Source organism: Haemorhous mexicanus, chromosome 27 (genome assembly GCF_027477595.1).
Source record: "Haemorhous mexicanus isolate bHaeMex1 chromosome 27, bHaeMex1.pri, whole genome shotgun sequence".
NCBI lineage: Eukaryota > Metazoa > Chordata > Aves > Passeriformes > Fringillidae > Haemorhous > Haemorhous mexicanus.
In genome coordinates this window covers 1,361,464-1,377,256 of record NC_082367.1, presented here as the reverse complement: position 1 = coordinate 1,377,256, position 15,793 = coordinate 1,361,464, and the positions used below count along the sequence as shown (strand labels likewise).

Here is a 15,793-nt window from a genome sequence, read left to right as displayed (position 1 = left end):
CAGCCCACCCTTAAAAAAAATAGGAAGAAAAGCTGAAAAACAAGAGCAAACATCCTCAGGTTCTGCTTTTAGGGAAGCTCCCTGCAGGAAGCCCTGGAGCAGAAGGCCCAAGGAAAGCAGAATTTTCCTGCTGGGCTACAAACGAGCTGAGATGCTGAGGAGAAGAATCCAACACATCCCTGGCCACAGCTGGAGGAAAAAGAGGGCCTGGAGGGATTCACAGCATCCTCTGTCCTGCTCAGAGCTCGGGGCAGAGCAGCACTTTGGGCTGAAGGCTGAGGAAAGCAGGAGGAGCCAGGGGCAGAGGAGGTGTCTGGAGCCTCAGGGGTTAAGGCTGGCACAGCCCCAGCAGAGCTCCAAAACCCCAACCGAGGAGTCCCAGGAGGCTTCACCCCTGAGTGGGGCAGGCAGAGACAGGGATGGATGGATGGATGGATGGATGGATGGATGGATGGATGGATGGATGGATGGATGGATGGATGGATGGATGGATGGGGGATGGGGGATGGGGGGATGGAGGGATGGAGGGAGGGAGGGAGGGAGGGAGGGAGGGAGGGAGGGAGGGAGGGAGGGATGGATGAGGGATGGATGAGGGATGGATGAGGGATGGATGAGGGATGGATGGATGGATGGATGGATGGATGGATGGATGGATGGATGGAGGGATGGATGGAGGGAGGGATGGAGGGAGGGATGGAGGGACAGATGGATGAGGGATGGATGGATGGAGGGACGGATGGAGGGATGGATGGATGGATGGATGAGGGATGGATGGAGGGATGGATGGATGGATGGGGGATGGATGGATGGATGATGGATGGATGGATGGATAGATGGATGGATGGATGGATGGATGGATGGAGGGACGATGGAGGGACGATGGATGGATGGATGGATGGATGGATGGATGGATGGATGGATGGATGGAGGAAGGGATGGATGGAGGGGTGGAGGGGTGGAGGGATGGAGGGATGGAGAGATGGAGGGATGGAGGGATGGAGGGATGGAGGGATGGATGCAGAATGAAAAGCTGGATAAATAATTCAGTGCTGAGCTCATCAGACTGGGAATGTGGCCCTGGCTCTCTGGGCCAGCGGGGCAGGCTCTGCTCCAGGGGCCAGGGGGAATCCTGCCCTGGGTGCTGCATCCCTCATTAGCCATCAGTGCCCTGGTGCCACATCCCTCAAGGGACATCGGTTAACTGGGTACCTCAATGGTACAATGCCCTGGGTGCCACATCCCTCATTAGCCATCAATGCCCTGGGTGCCACATCCCCCAATGGCCATCAATGCCCTGGGTGCCACATCCCCCAATGGCCATCAATGCCCTGGGTGCCACATCCCCCAATGGCCATCAATGCCCTGGGTGCCACATCCCTTAACGGCCATCAATGCCCTGGGTGCCACATCTCCCAATGGCCATCAATGCCCTGGGTGCCACATCCCTCATTAGCCATCAATGCCCTGGGTGCCACATCCCTCATTAGCCATCAATGCCCTGGGTGCCACATCCCTTAATGGCCATCAATGCCCTGGGTGCCACATCCCCCAATGGCCATCAATGCCCTGGGTGCCACATCCCTCATTAGCCATCAATGCCCTGGGTGCCACATCCCTCATTAGCCATCAATGCCCTGGGTGCCACATCCCTTAACGGCCATCAGTGACCTGGGTGTCACATCCCTCAGTGGCCATCAATGCCCTGGGTGCCACATCCCTTAATGGCCAGCAGTGACCTGGGTGTCACATCCCTCCATGGCCACAAACCACCCCAGAGGGCTGGCACAGCCTGAGCAGTGTTAAAGAAACAGAGAGCCCCCAGAGAGCCCAAAATAAAGTGCGAGGCAACTCGGAGTCACTTATGAGGGTAATTATTAAAGGTAATTATTAAAATTAAATTATGAAGGCAATTATTGGAGTGCAAACCACCAAAACCTGCAGACAAAGCTGCCTTTCCTCCTTCCTGCTCAGCCTCTCGGTGACAAAGAGCCCTCTAAAGTGCCACAAATAATCCACCCCAGGAATGGCTCCAAACCCTCCTGGGGTGCCCCTGTCCCTCCCTGTGCCTGCCAGGGTGAGCCCCGGAGCTGGGACCACAGGGATCCTGGGTCTGATCCTCAATCTGTGAACAATGAACGGGAATTAAATTCTCTCACATTGCAGAGCTCCGGAGCAGCCTGCCAGCTCATCTGGGAGCTGGGAACTGATGGGATCCAGTGATCCACAATCCCTCAGTCAGCAGGAGAACCAATGGGGTCCGATTGGACCACTGGGAGCTGATTGGACCCAGTGATCCACAGCTCATCTGGGAAACCCATGGGATCCAGTGATCCACAGATCCTCTGGGAGCAGGATGGGATCCAGTGATCCAGAGCTCATCTGGGAACTGATGGGATCCAATGATCCACAGCTCCCTGTGAGCAGGAGAACCAATGGGATCCAATGATCCACAGCTCATCTGGGAGCTGGGAAACCAATGGGATCCAGTGATCCACAGCTCCTGTGAGCAGGAGAACCAATGCGGTCCAGTGATCCACAGTTCCTCTGGGAGCTGGGAAACCAATGGAATCCAGTGACCCACAGCTCCCAACCCCTCCATGAGCAGAACTGATGGGATCCACTGATCCACAGCTCCCTGGGAGCAGGATGGGATTCAGTGATCCCCAACCGCTCAGTAAGCAGAACTGATGGGATCCAGTGATCCACACCCCCTGAGTGAGCAGAACCAATGGGATCCAGTGCTCCACACCCCCTGAGTGAGCAGAACCAATGGGATCCAGTGCTCCACACCCCCTGAGTGAGCAGAACCAATGGGATCCAGTGCTCCACACCCCCTGAGTGAGCAGAACCAATGGGATCCAGTGCTCCACACCCCCTGAGTGAGCAGAACCGATGGGATCCAGTGCTCCACATCCCCTCAGTGAGCAGAACCGATGGGATCCAGTGCTCCACACCCCCTGAGTGAGCAGAACCAACGGGAGCCAGTGCTCCACAGCTCCCAGCAGCAGCAGTGGCCCTGCCCAGCCTCAGATCTGCCACAGATCAGGAATGACCCCCCCCCCAGTGGAGGAAGCACAACCAGAGCAGAAATCTGGGGTTATTTTCCATTCCTGGTGAAATGGAGCAGCCCAGGCTGCAGCTTGGCGAGGGTTAATAAGGAGTACAAGCTCACGTGCTCAGGTGGGACCTCTCTGCTTTGTGCAGTGCCTGCAGATGGGTTTGGGGCTCTCTGGGGAACCTTCCCCAATTTCTGAGCGGTTTTTGACCCCGCCTGTGCAGAAGTTCCACAGTTTCTGTGAGGAATACCTGCCGTGGCCGGGCAGAGCCAGGTGCACCCCGAGAGCAGCTCCAGGGGCTCTGCCCCACAGCCAGCCCCTGTGGGCACAGGGATGCTCCCCTTGGGGACAGCACAACCCGTGGTGGTGCCACCTGCCAGCTCTGATCCATGCAAACAGGAGCACAAAGCCTTTTCTGCCAGCTGGGGCCACACTCCAGCCCCACGGGCAGCAGAGCGGGGCCTGAATTCAGCTCAGGAGCCCAAAGCAGCTCCAGCCCAGGGAGCCTGCAGAGCAACCAACTCACCTGGCACTTCCCCTGCACTTCCTTACAGCCCTAATGCCAGCAAAATGCATCCTAAATCAGCAAAATGCATCCCAAACCAGCAAAATGCATCCTAAATCAGCAAAATACAACCAAAAAACCAGCACAATGCATCCCAAAATCAGCAAAATGCATCCCAAAATCTGCAAAATGCATCCCAAAACCAGTGAAATGTATCCTAAAAGCTGTGAAATGAATCCAAAATCAGCAAAATTCATCCCAAAACCTGCAAAATTCATCCTAAATTAGCAAAATGCATCCCAAAAGCTGCATAATGCATCCTAAACCTGACCCTGCAGGGCTTTGCTCCAGCACAATCCCAGCCCTGCCCTGGGGTGAGGAGAACCTCTCCAGTTTGGCAGCGCTGCTTTCAGCCCTGCTGCTGCTGCTGCTCCTGAACCAGCCCAGCTCCACCCACAGGCACTGAGCCCTTGGGGTTCACAACCAGAGCACCCCAAATCCAGCCTCGGCCACCTCAGGCCACTCCTCCAGAGCCACTGTGGCCATGGCTCAGCTGTGGTGCCATCAAGGGACACCCATTAACAGATCCACCCCCACCACAAATCGCATCCATCTCCAACTTCTCCCATTCCTCCAACAACCCCCCCCGTCCCTCCCAACTTTTTTCCCCCCTCTTCAAAACAAAAACTGATTTATTTTATTTATTTTCTCTTTTTCCCCCCTGAAGCAGAGTCCCGACACCAGCCCCCCTTTCCCAGCGTGCCGTTTCCCTTCTCCGCCGTTTCCCTTCAGCTGTTCCTCGCCTCCATGGGAAACAGAGCCAGCAAAACCCTCCTGGAAACGCTGTTCCCAATTAAACCCAGCCCTTACGAAACCACCATCGCAGCCACTTGCTGCAGATATTTCTCCTAGAAGAGCTTGCAGCGTTTCCTTGCTGAACCCCCAAGCATAACAGTTTCCACAGCGATTACAGAGCGGGCAGCCGAGCCAGAAATAACAGAGAGAAATGGAAAACATCCCCTGCTCTGCCTCTCTCACACAGCCAGGGGGAGGAGAGGCTGCCCCAGCGCTGGGGACGGGGACAAACCCAGCCCTGAGCAGCGTTTGATGGACACCGAGCCAAAGCAGCACTTCTGGAGGAAATTCTGCTCTGGTGGGTGGAGGAGTGAGCCATGCCCACGGCCCGAAGCAGCAGGATAGAAAATCTAAAATCTAAAATCTAAAATATTCAGGGTGTTTTATCCACCTGAGCCTCAGGTGCTCTGTCCTGCCTTGGGAAAGGTGATTTGAGCTCTGGGGCAGCAGCAGGAAGGGAAAGTGCCAGCTCTGGGGGCTCCCCTGAGCCACCCCCGAATGAATCCAGGGATTTGGGCTCTGTGCTGGCAGAGCTGCAGGTGCCACCCCTGAGGAGCTGTGGGTGCATTCCCAGGGTGTTCCTGAGCTCCCATTCCATCCCCACCAGGCTGTGCCTCTGACTTCCCCCATGTACTGCCCAGAGCTCTGGGCTGGTTCCAGCAAACACCTCTCACAGTTATTTCCTGCACCAAGAGCCCTCCCCAGCTCAAACTCTTTACTCTCAAGGAAAGAACCAACTCAGCACTTTTTTTTTTTCAATAAAACCTAAACTTTTTGCTGCCCAGAACCCTCCTCCATCTTCTTGTCCCCGTGTCCTTCCAGAGCCCTCCTGAGCTTTGCAAGAGCCCAACACAATTATTTGTGTGACAAAGGACCACAGTTATCTCCTGGATTGGAATCAGGAATTACTAAAGCCAAACCACTGCTCCCTTTGCTCTGATTTGACAAAAATGGACTCAAAAATTTTAAAAAAGCCCTGAAGAGGCAGGATTTTTGGTGAGGGGTTTTGTGCTTGACACAAAAACAGCTCCTGCCCAGTTCCTGCCCAATATCCCAAAATCCAACTTCCCTGGCAGAGGAACATTCCCTGTGTCCTGTCCCTTGTCCCCAGTCCCTCTCCAGCTCTCCTGGAGCCACATCCACACCCAGATCCTCCCAGCAGAGCCTCAGCTCCAGCCCCAAGGAACGGGACTGGGCCATTCCTGCTGGTTTAATTCAGAAACTTCTCTCTCTACACCTGTTTACCCCAAACATCCAACTGAGGGCTCCCAGGGATGCTCCCCTTGGGGACAGCACAGCCCGTGGTGGTGCCACCTGCCAGCTCTGATCCATGCAAACAGGAGCACAAAGCCTTTTCTGCCAGCTGGGGCCACACTCCAGCCCCACGGGCAGCAGAGCGGGGCCTGGACTCAGCCCAGGAGCCCAAAGCAGCTCCAGCCCAGGGAGCCTGCAGAGCAACCAACTCACCTGGCACTTCCCCTGCACTTCCTTACAGCCCTAACGCCTGAAAAATGCATCCTAAACCAGCAAAATGCATCCTAAATCAGCAAAATTCATCCCCAAACCTGCAAAATGCATCCCCAAACCAGCAGAATTCATCCCAAACCCTGCAAAATGCATCACAAATCCAGCAAAATTCATCCCAAACCTGAAAAATGCATCCCCAAACCTGAAAAATGCATCCTAAACCAGCCTGTTGCATCTCAAAGCAGCCTAATGGAAATTAAACCTGCAAAATTCATCCCAAAACTAGCAAAATTCATCCCAAATCCTGCAAAATGCACCCTAAACCAGCAAAATGCATCCCAAACCCCTGAAAAATGCACCCTGAACCTGCCTGATGCATTCTAAATCAGTAAAATGCATCCCAAACCAGCCTGATGCTGGTTAAAACCTTCAAAATCCATCCCAAAATCTGCAAAATGCATCCAAAACCAGTGAATGTGTCCTAAGAGCTGCAAAATGTAGCCTGAAATCAGCAAAATGCACACTAAACCAGTAAAATTCATCCCAAAACCTGCAAAATTCAACCTATGACCTGCAAAATGCACCCTAAAACCTGCAAAATGCATCCTAAATCAGCAAAATGAACCCTCAAAGCTGCAAAATGAATCCAAAATGCATCCCAAAACCTGCAAAATGCATCCTGAAACCTGCACAATGATAATAAATAATAATATATAATTAGATTAAAATAATATCCAATAAATAATAATATATAATAAATAATTAATAATAAATAAATAATTAAAAATAAATAAACCAACACACAATAAATAATAATACGCCATAAATAATAATGCATAATAAATAAATAACAATCAAACCTGGGGGGTTTTGCTGCAGCACAATCCCAGCCCTGCCTCGGGGTGAGGAGAGCCTCTCCAGTTTGGCAGCTCTGCTTTCAGCCCTGCTGCTGCCCCTGAACCAGCCCAGCTCCATCCACAGCAGCTTTCCACAGGCACTGAGCCCTTGGAAATGAAAAATTGCCAAAATTTTGGAATTGGGTGGGATTGCCTCTGGACTGGCACCGAGCAGGGCAGGGAGCTCCTCAGGCCCTGAGGGTGCTGCAAAGGTGAGGGCTGAGGAGCCAGCCTGGGTTCAGCTAAAATCCTCAATGGTCCTTGGGTCTCTTTTACCCCTTCCAGCCGTTTTTGGGGTGGCTGCTGGGCCCTCTGAGATGCCCCAGCCCCGAGTGGTGAACACAGCTGGGAACCTTTAATTAATGAAGCTGAGCCAGGTTGGAGAGCTGGGGCTGCTGCCCTGGAGAGCAGAAGGCTCCAGGGAGAGCTCAGAGCCCTTGCAGGGCCTGAAGGGGCTCCAGGAGAGCTGCAGAGGGACTGGGGACAAGGATGGAGGGACAGGAGCCAGGGAATGGCTCCCAGTGCCAGAGGGCAGGGCTGGATGGGATCTTGGGAATTGGGAATTGTTCCCTGGCAGGGTGGGGAGGGGCTGGGCTGGAATTGCCAGAGCAGCTGGGGCTGCCCCTGGATCCCTGGCAGTGGCCAGGGCCAGGTTTGGGACACAGGAAGGTGTCCCTGGGGCAGTGGGATCTGTCCCTGCCCATTGGGATCTTCAAGTTCCCTTCCCAGCTGAAGCAGTTTGGGGTTCAGTGACAGGTCCCAGTTATTTGCTGTCACTCCCTGTGCACCAAGCACTTCCACCACCATTGACTGGGAATACCATTTAAAATAGCAGCCATTTATTTTTATTTAGTGTTTTTCTCCCTGCTGGAAAAAAAAAAAGAAAAACCTCTGTGGTCTTTTGCAAACTGCTGTGGGGGGAGTGTGGCAACGCTCCTGGGAGGGAGGGAGAATATTTTTAACCCCATTTTACAGAAGTGGGAACTGAGGCATGCACTTTTCCACAGGAGGAGATTGGCCCCAAACCCTTTTGAATCCTTGCAGGACGATTTCCAGCAGAGATCCTCGGTGCCAGAAGAAGCACACACTTATTCCAGGCTACAGTGGTCACTCTGTTGTGCCCCAGCCAATTTTCTCACGTAAACAGAGCGGTGCAAGAGTGGTTTCTCTTCAGGTTTTGTTAATTTTAGCCTGAGAAAAGTCATGAAGGAAATACCTCAGCACCACGGGCAAGATGGTGGGAGGTAACTGAACACCCAGCTCCCCTTTCCTTCCAGCTCAGAGCAGCCTCACGTTTGCTGGAGGCATCTCCAGCCCTATTTTTGCCCCTGGCTCCAGGCTGACCTTGCCCTGCCCCGTTTTGTCCCCCAGACAAACACTCTCCCCCTCCAGGGCAAAGGCATCTTCCTCTCAAACCCAGCCCAGACCTCATCTTCCTCTCCACACGTGCAAACACCCAGCAGATTTTCAGTGGGTTCTCAAAAGCACCCCAAAAATCTCTGTGCTGCCCCTCCATGCCCCTCCTCCCCGCTCGCACCAGTGGGAGGCCAAGAGGCCCCAAATCTGAGTGATCTGCTGCACAAAGAATGAAAGACTCGCTGAACTCGCTGTGGCTGAAGGGTCCCTGGGGTGTCGATCAGATTTACAGCCCTGGGACAAAAGGGACAAGTCCAATTTCCAGCCCAGCTCCTGATTTACAGGTGATGGGACCATTCCAGGGCTTTCCAAAAGCATCCATGGGAATCCATCCACGTGGACTTCAGGAATATTTCTTATTTTGAATTTCTACTCCTTTCGGCCCCATCTTTTCCTATAGCTTCAATTCATAACACTGTCACTTTGATTTATGAATTTATTCAGTAAATATACAAATATTTCTATATGATATACAGAAAATTATTCAATAAATTTACAAATATTTCTATATAATATATAAATTTATTCAGTAAATATACAAATATTTATATATTTATATATAAACTTAGTCAGTAAATATACAAATATTTATATATTATGTATAAATTTATTCAGTAAATGTATAAATATTTTTATATAACATATGAATTTATTCAGTAAATGTCCCCAGAAAGGGAACAAACCCCAAAAACCTTGAATCAAGGGAACACAGGAAGCCCATGGGCAGCATTGGAAGAGTCAGCAATGCCTCATGGAAAGCTCTGAGGCACATCCCTGGCAGTGCCAAAGCCTCAGCTCTGTCCTGGGGTCACTCCGTGCATCCCTTGGGATCCAGCAGGGGATGGATCCCTAAAAATGCATCCCAATCCTATCCCACCCTTTTCCCTGGGAATCTCCCATTGCTTGAGGCAGGAGGAACCAGGCACGAATCCAGGGCTCAGGGGGCTCTTCCTGAACCCCTTGGAAGGTCCTAAAACCCCTCTGAGTTTCCCAATTTCCACTGCAAATCCCTCACAGCCTAAGTGACCACCACTCCATCATCTGCAGCAGGTGGATCCCATTCCAAAACCTGCAAAATCCACCCTAAACCAGCAAAATGCACCCCAAAACCTGCAAAACACATCTTAAACCAGCAAAATCCACCCTAAACCAGCAAAATTCATTCCAAATCCAGCAAAATGCATCCTAAACAAGCAAAATGCATCCTAAATGAGCCAAATCCGCCCTAAACCAGCAAAGAGCATCCCAAAACCTGCAAAATGCATCCTAAAGCACCAAATTGCTTTTATTTGCAGAAGTTAATTTAGAACAAGGAAACTCGTAGCTGGCTCACCAGACTCATTCCCCAAATTTGTCATTTTCTGGATGTACCTCAGCAAAATGCAGCTTTTGCTGCCAGGTAAATAAATCCCAGAGCTGAGGGTGAAGGAGGCCGGTCCTGCAAGTCCTGGGGCAGGAATCTCTTCCTGATTTCCCTGGAAATGACAATAAGGAGTCACAGAGCTGCTGCTAATGTGGCTCTGGGCCTTTTGGGTGAGGGAGCCCTTCAGGAGCAAAGGTTCAGACCCTTCAGAGCTGTCCCAGACTGCACGGCAGGATGTGTTCTACTGTATTCTGTCACCATCTGCATGGCAGCTGTCTCCTGACCATTGGGCACTTTTCTTTATCTCTTCCACACCCACTCCTCTCCCCAGGGGGACACCTGCTGATAACAGGCCATGGAATGTCCCTGCATGGCTGATAAGAACTGCAGCATCCCACTGGGAGATGTGAGCCCAGGGGGAGGAGCCAAGCATTCCTACCCGGATAGAATCTGGAGATTCTGGAACACCAGCACAGCTTCTCCACTGGATTCCCAGAGGAGCAGCAGCTGCCTCTGCCCCTGGACCTTCAGAGGCAGAGTGCACCTTTCTCCAGGATCCCTGCTCCAGCAGAACCACCCCTGGCCCTGCAGGAGGGCTGAGCCACAATTCCAGTGGGACTGCTGCCAGCCCCCTGACCCACAGGGTGTCAGGCTGTGCTCTGGCTCTGGCAGGGTTGGGTTAGTTCACTGCATTGTTCATTTTATCCTTTTATTTTCTTCCCTAGTAAAGAACTGTTATTTCCTGCTCCCCTATTTTTTTGCCTGAGAGCCCCTTAATTTAAAATTTACAATAATTCAGAGGGAGGGGGTTTGCATTTTCCATTTCAGGGGAGGCTCCTGCCTTCCTCAGCAGGCACCTGGCTTTCCAAACCAAGACAAGAACCCTTGTCTGGGCAAAGCAAATTTGGGGTCCAGCCCTGGAAAAGCTGGGGTTCATTCCCTGCATTCAGGGAATCACTGAAATCCCTTCAGCCCAAGCTTGCTGGGAAAAGGGCCAGGCTCAGTTTTATGGGATTCTCGTGGGGTTTCTCCTCTGAACTGCAGCACCCAGAGAGGGCTCAGCACAGCCCTGAATGTGTGGGTGCACCAGATTTGGGAGAGCCCCAAATGCCAGGTCTGAATTCAGCTGGATCCTGCTGTTTTCTGACAGAGCTCTGCCTGAAATCTGCAGGATTCCTGGAGAACCAGAGCCCAGGAACTGAAACCCCAAAGGCTGATACCACTTCAACAAGCAGGTGACCCTCCAAGTGCAGGAATGATGGATGGGCTGAAAGACAATTTAGGATCTGGAGACTGAGACGCTGCTGAAGCTGAAAACCTCATTAGCACAAGGAAGGGTTTAATGAGGTTTCCCCCAATGCTGGAGTGGCTCTGCTCTGATTTTGGGCCCGAAACACTCCTAAAAAGCACCTGGGATGGTGCCTGCCTTCAAGGCAGTGAGCAGCCAGCAGCCCTTGTTACAGCAAGTCCATTTTGGGAAGGTAGGAAAACCTGATCTCATGTTTTCCCCTCACTTATCCCAGCTCCAGAGTTGCCAAGCACTTCCCAGAAGGAAGGAAAACGTCCCCAAACTGCAATTTTTCCGTCCAACTGGAAACAAACAACAACAATTTTAAAAAAATGGTTACAAAAATACCACCGAGGTCTCAAATGGGTTGGTTCCTGTTCCTCTGCGGGAAGAGGCCGCTCAGGTTTCCTCTGTAAACACCGGGGAAGGCTGTGCCCATCCCTCCCGGCTCTGCGGGGCTCATTCCTCACCTGCTGCACCTGCAGGCCCTGCTCACCTCCTCGGAAAGCTCCACCAAGTGGGAAATGCACAAAAACCAGCGCTGCAGGGGCTTCTGACAGCCTGGGCTTCCAGGGAGGAGAGGCTGGGCTTGGCTCGGGGCTTTGCAGAGAAAACGAGGCAGCGTGGAGACCAAAGGTGATTTATGGGCACATCCACTCTCCCCAAATGTTTTCTGAGGGCCTGAACCCCGCCAGCCCCCCGGCGCGGACACACAAAGCGCCCTTTGATGCTCGTTAGGAGTTTCACCTTCTGCAGTCTCGTAATTAGAGCCGGGCAGGATGAAAATCGCCATTATTTGGGATTCCTGCCCCGACTGCAGGGAGCAGGATCGCAGCGGAGTGCCCTGGGAAAGCCCAATTTCTGGAATTCCAGCCAGGGCACAGCGGGAGCACAAATAACCTCGGTCCTCTTGCAGGTGGTCTCAGCTCAGCGAGGAGCGGCCCCGGATTAACGAGCCAGAGGTGGGAAGGGAGAGCTCAGCAAACGGAACGGGCAGGCTGGAAAACAGAATAAACATTTCCCTGCATCCCAAGCAGCCCCGCAGATCCCAGCAGAGCCATAAAACCCCCTAACAAGCAGCCTTTCTAAAGGCACGGACAATGAATGGTGCTGAATGTAGATTTGAAATAAATCGCTCTCCTTCCCAGAGGGTAATTTTCCTTCTTCCCATGTTTGACCCTCCCCTTGCCAAGAAACCCAAGGCTTTGAGGCGCTCTAGAGGCTGCTGAGGCACTTTCGGTGCTCAACACGTGCGGCCAGAAGTTGTGACAGCAGAGCTGGAGGCAGCAGGAGCCCGGGCGAGCGGGGGGGCCGCAGGAAGGCGGAGGAAAATCAGCTTTGCTGCTGCTGGACGCGGCCCTGGGGCCGTGCCAGTGACGCGCGGGGAGTTCCCAGGAGCCCCTCATGACCGGGCTGCCACCCAATGCCCAGGATGGCCGCGGTGATTTCCCTCCAGGACACAGTGCCCTGCTCCCCCGGCCTCCCGGGAAAGCTCCCAGGGCAGCGCTGCCCCGGCCCCGCAGCCCGGGGGAGGTTTCTCAACAGCGCTTCTGTTGTTCGCTTCAGGAGAAATGTTATTTTCGGGAGCGCCGCTGCCGGGACTCACCCGCGGCTCCCCGGAGTGGTTCCCCACATCCGATCACGCTGCCCCGAACACTGAGCCATTCTCCTGAGCCGTGTTTTCCAAGAGAGAACTCCAAACATTTGGGACTTGCTGCCCCCCAGCCCAGCCCATCCCGGCTGGGAGCGCGGCTCTGCCCGGCCAGCAGAACCCGAGCGGTGCTGGCTCTGCTCTGCCCCCCTCTCCCGCACCTGGGCAGCCCCTGGGCAGGGCAGGGGGCACGGAAACCTTCTGAGGGTGCCTTGCTCCCGAGCTCAAAGTGCGGGGAAGGAGCTGCACAACGCTGCTGGAATGGAGGAGGGCCAGCACGGGGAAGGGAGAAGTGCCCGTGGTGGATGAGGATGAAAATGGTCACTCACGGGGAGTTGAATCCCCTTCCTCCGGGCTGCCCCAACTTCCCCAGGCTCCTCGGAGCATTTCAGGGAGGCTGCACCGCACTTGTGCCCCAGAGGACACAGCCCCAGCCCTGCTGCAGCAGTTCGCTGCCAGCACACTCATTAATTAATCACTCAGTAACTCCTGCAAGTTCTTTTTTTTCTCTGATGCACAGTTCACACAGGCCCTCTACAGATTTGGGGTTTTCTTTCCTTAGCAAGGACTGCAGAAACCTTCACCAGCCCCAGGGCAAACCGTGGGGGCAGAATTCCCGGGAATCAGCTCAGAACACCCCAGCTCAACCCACCCCCGTCCCGCCCCAGGGTCTCTGCACCCTCCCCTGAAGGGATGAAAGAAATTTCCTATTTCCAGCTAAGAAGGGCACGGCAGAAGGGGGTGAGGAGGACAATGTGACTTCTTGGAGCCTTTTGACACCCGAGAGCCGAGTGAGAATCGCAGCATCCCACCGGCCCCACCTGCTCTGGCTGAGGAAACGCGCTCTGCTGCCACCGGGAACATTTTCCCACAAGAATCCACTGGAAAAGTCCCCCAGGCACCGGGATTGTGAGAAAAGCACGAGTCCCCACAAGCACAAACACCTTCCTGGAGGGTCACTGACGCCAAATAACCCGGGAGAGGTGGGGGTCGGGACAGAGGGACCAGCAGGACGGCCAGACAGCCAAGGTGAAACCTGGCTCCGTGCCCTGACAGGAACAATCCTTCAGCGCCGGAGAAACTCAAAGCCTGGGAGCTGCAGGTGATCCCCGGGCAGCGGAGCAGGGCTTGGATTGTATTGCTCACACCATAAATCACCGTGTCAGCTGCCCCAGCCGCTCCCGCGAGCCAGCCTGGAGCTGGCTGGAAGTGCCAGACCCTCTCAGCGCGGCCGGGGAGCTCGGGAACGAGCAGGGGGGAGCAGCAAACCACGCACAACGCCTTTTTCCGGAATAACAATGCCCGCATTTGCATAGAGCAGCTCAGCCCGGGAGGCACCGATCGCACCTCTGGGCGCATCAAAGGCGTTATTAATTTCCATCGAGGAGAATTAAGGAGCTTAACTCGTTAGCACTCATTTACTCAGCCTCAATGCATTTTTAAAGCCGCCTCATTTTCTGCTGATGAGCAGGTGCTAATCAAGGAACGCTTAAAAGGGATAAAACTCCCCGCGGGTCAAGCCCGGGGACAGCGGGTCCAGCCCCCGGCTTGGGGACATCCAACATCCTTCTTGGCAGGAGCTCCGCAGGGGTTTCGCTGGCACGGCTCCTGTCGCATCACGTGTGGCCCCAGAACAACCCCTCGGCTCCCCGCTCGCTTTCCTGTGCGAGTGATAAGGAGGAAATCCGTCCCAGACAGGCAGACAGCTCAGCCCAGCGCTCAGCCCAGCCCCAGCGCCCGGCTCCTCATTAGGGCCGGCCGCCAATTAAGAGCCCGAGCTTGCGGCGGTGCCAGCGCAGCCCCCGGTGGTGCTGGCGGCCGCTCAAGAGCCGCAACCCCCTCGGGCTGTCCAACAACGCCGTGCCCAGGAGGGAAAAAAAATTAAAATCGCCGACACCCAGCTCCTGGTTACCCAGTGCGGTGACCTCAGCGGCGGGTGCCCTTGTGCCACCGGTGACGCCTGAGCCCCGGCGTGCCCTGGCGGCGCTGGGCACGGCTGGCACGCGATGGAGCGGCGGCTGAGCCGCTCTGCGGGCTCGCACACGACACGCACCGAGCCGGGCCCGGGGGACGCGCTCGGCGTTACCTGCACTCGCCCCCCGCGCGGCAGCCGCGGCTCTCCCATGGCTCTGCCGGCGCCAGGCTGGACCCCGCGGCTCCAGGGGGATCTTCTGCCGCGCTGCAATAGAAAAGGTTGGTTTAAAGCTCCTTATTTGGGCAGTGATGTCAAGGGAAGTCGCTCGGGCAGCGCCTCCCCCTTTTTCCATTCACTCCACATTGTTTCCTGTTGTCAAGCGGCGGCTGGGGCTCCGCGCGGCCGCGGGATCCTCCGGACACGGGATCCTCCTGACACGGGATCCTCCGGACACGGGATCCTCTGGATACAGGGATCCTCCGGACACGGGATCCTCCGGACACGGGATCCTCTGGATACAGAGATCCTCCGGACACGGGATCCTCCGGACACGGGATCCTCTGGATACAGGGATCCTCCGGACACGGGATCCTCCGGACACGGGATCCTTTAGACACAGGGATCTTCTGGCCATGGGATCCTCCGGACACGGGATCCTCTGGATACAGGGATCCTCCGGACACGGGATCCTCTGGCCATGGGATCCTCTGGATACAGGGATCCTCTGGACACGGGATCCTTTAGAAATGGGATGCTCTGGACACAGAGATCTCTGACTATGGGATCCTTTGGACACGGGATCCTCTACCATGGGATCCTCTGGCCATGGGATCCTCCAGCCGTGGGATCCTCTAGCCACGGGATCCTCTTGTCACAGAGATCCTCCAGTTCTGGGGATCCTCCAGTCCTGGGGATATTCCAGCTCCAGCGATCCTGCAGCTCCAGGGATCCGATGGTTCTGGGGATCCTCCAGCCCTAGGGGACCCTGGGGGACCCTCCAGTTCTGGGGGTCCTCCAGCAAAGGGATCCTCCGGCCAGGGGGGCCCTGCAGCTCTGGGGACCCTCGAGCCCCGGGAATCCTCCATCCCCGGGGATGCTCCGGCCGCTGCCCCGCCCGGAGCCGAGCTGGGCGGGCCGGACACTGGAGCGGCTCCGAGCTGCCCCCGCTCTCCACAGCCCTTCCATAACCCGAGCCGCGATTCCCACCCCTCCTTGCCTGCAGGGGCCGGGGGCAGCCGGGGGTCCCGGCGGCCGAGGCAGCGCTGCGGGCCCGGCGCTGAGCGCTGCTCGCCCGCCGCCTCCCTCTCCCTCCTCCTTTCCTCTCCATCCCTCCCGCCGCCTTCCTCCCCCACATCCTCCTCCTCCTCGTCCCTCTCCATCT

General features: G+C 55.0%; 1 protein-coding gene across 7 annotated transcripts in view; it reads right to left on the bottom strand.

Moving 5' to 3' along the window:
• The window catches only part of HIVEP3 (HIVEP zinc finger 3), a 303,760-nt gene that overhangs the window by 123,197 nt on the left and 164,770 nt on the right, over nt 1-15,793 (bottom strand). For 4 of the 7 annotated variants that reach the window (XM_059868571.1, XM_059868573.1, XM_059868574.1 and 1 more), the window contains one exon: nt 14,584-14,676. The exons of 2 other annotated variants lie outside the window; for them this stretch is intronic. The gene's annotated coding sequence lies outside the window, so the exon portion shown is untranslated. Of the gene's footprint in view, nt 1-14,583; nt 14,747-15,793 lie in introns of those variants that run through there. One more of the 7 variants, XM_059868570.1, reaches the window with a different exon arrangement.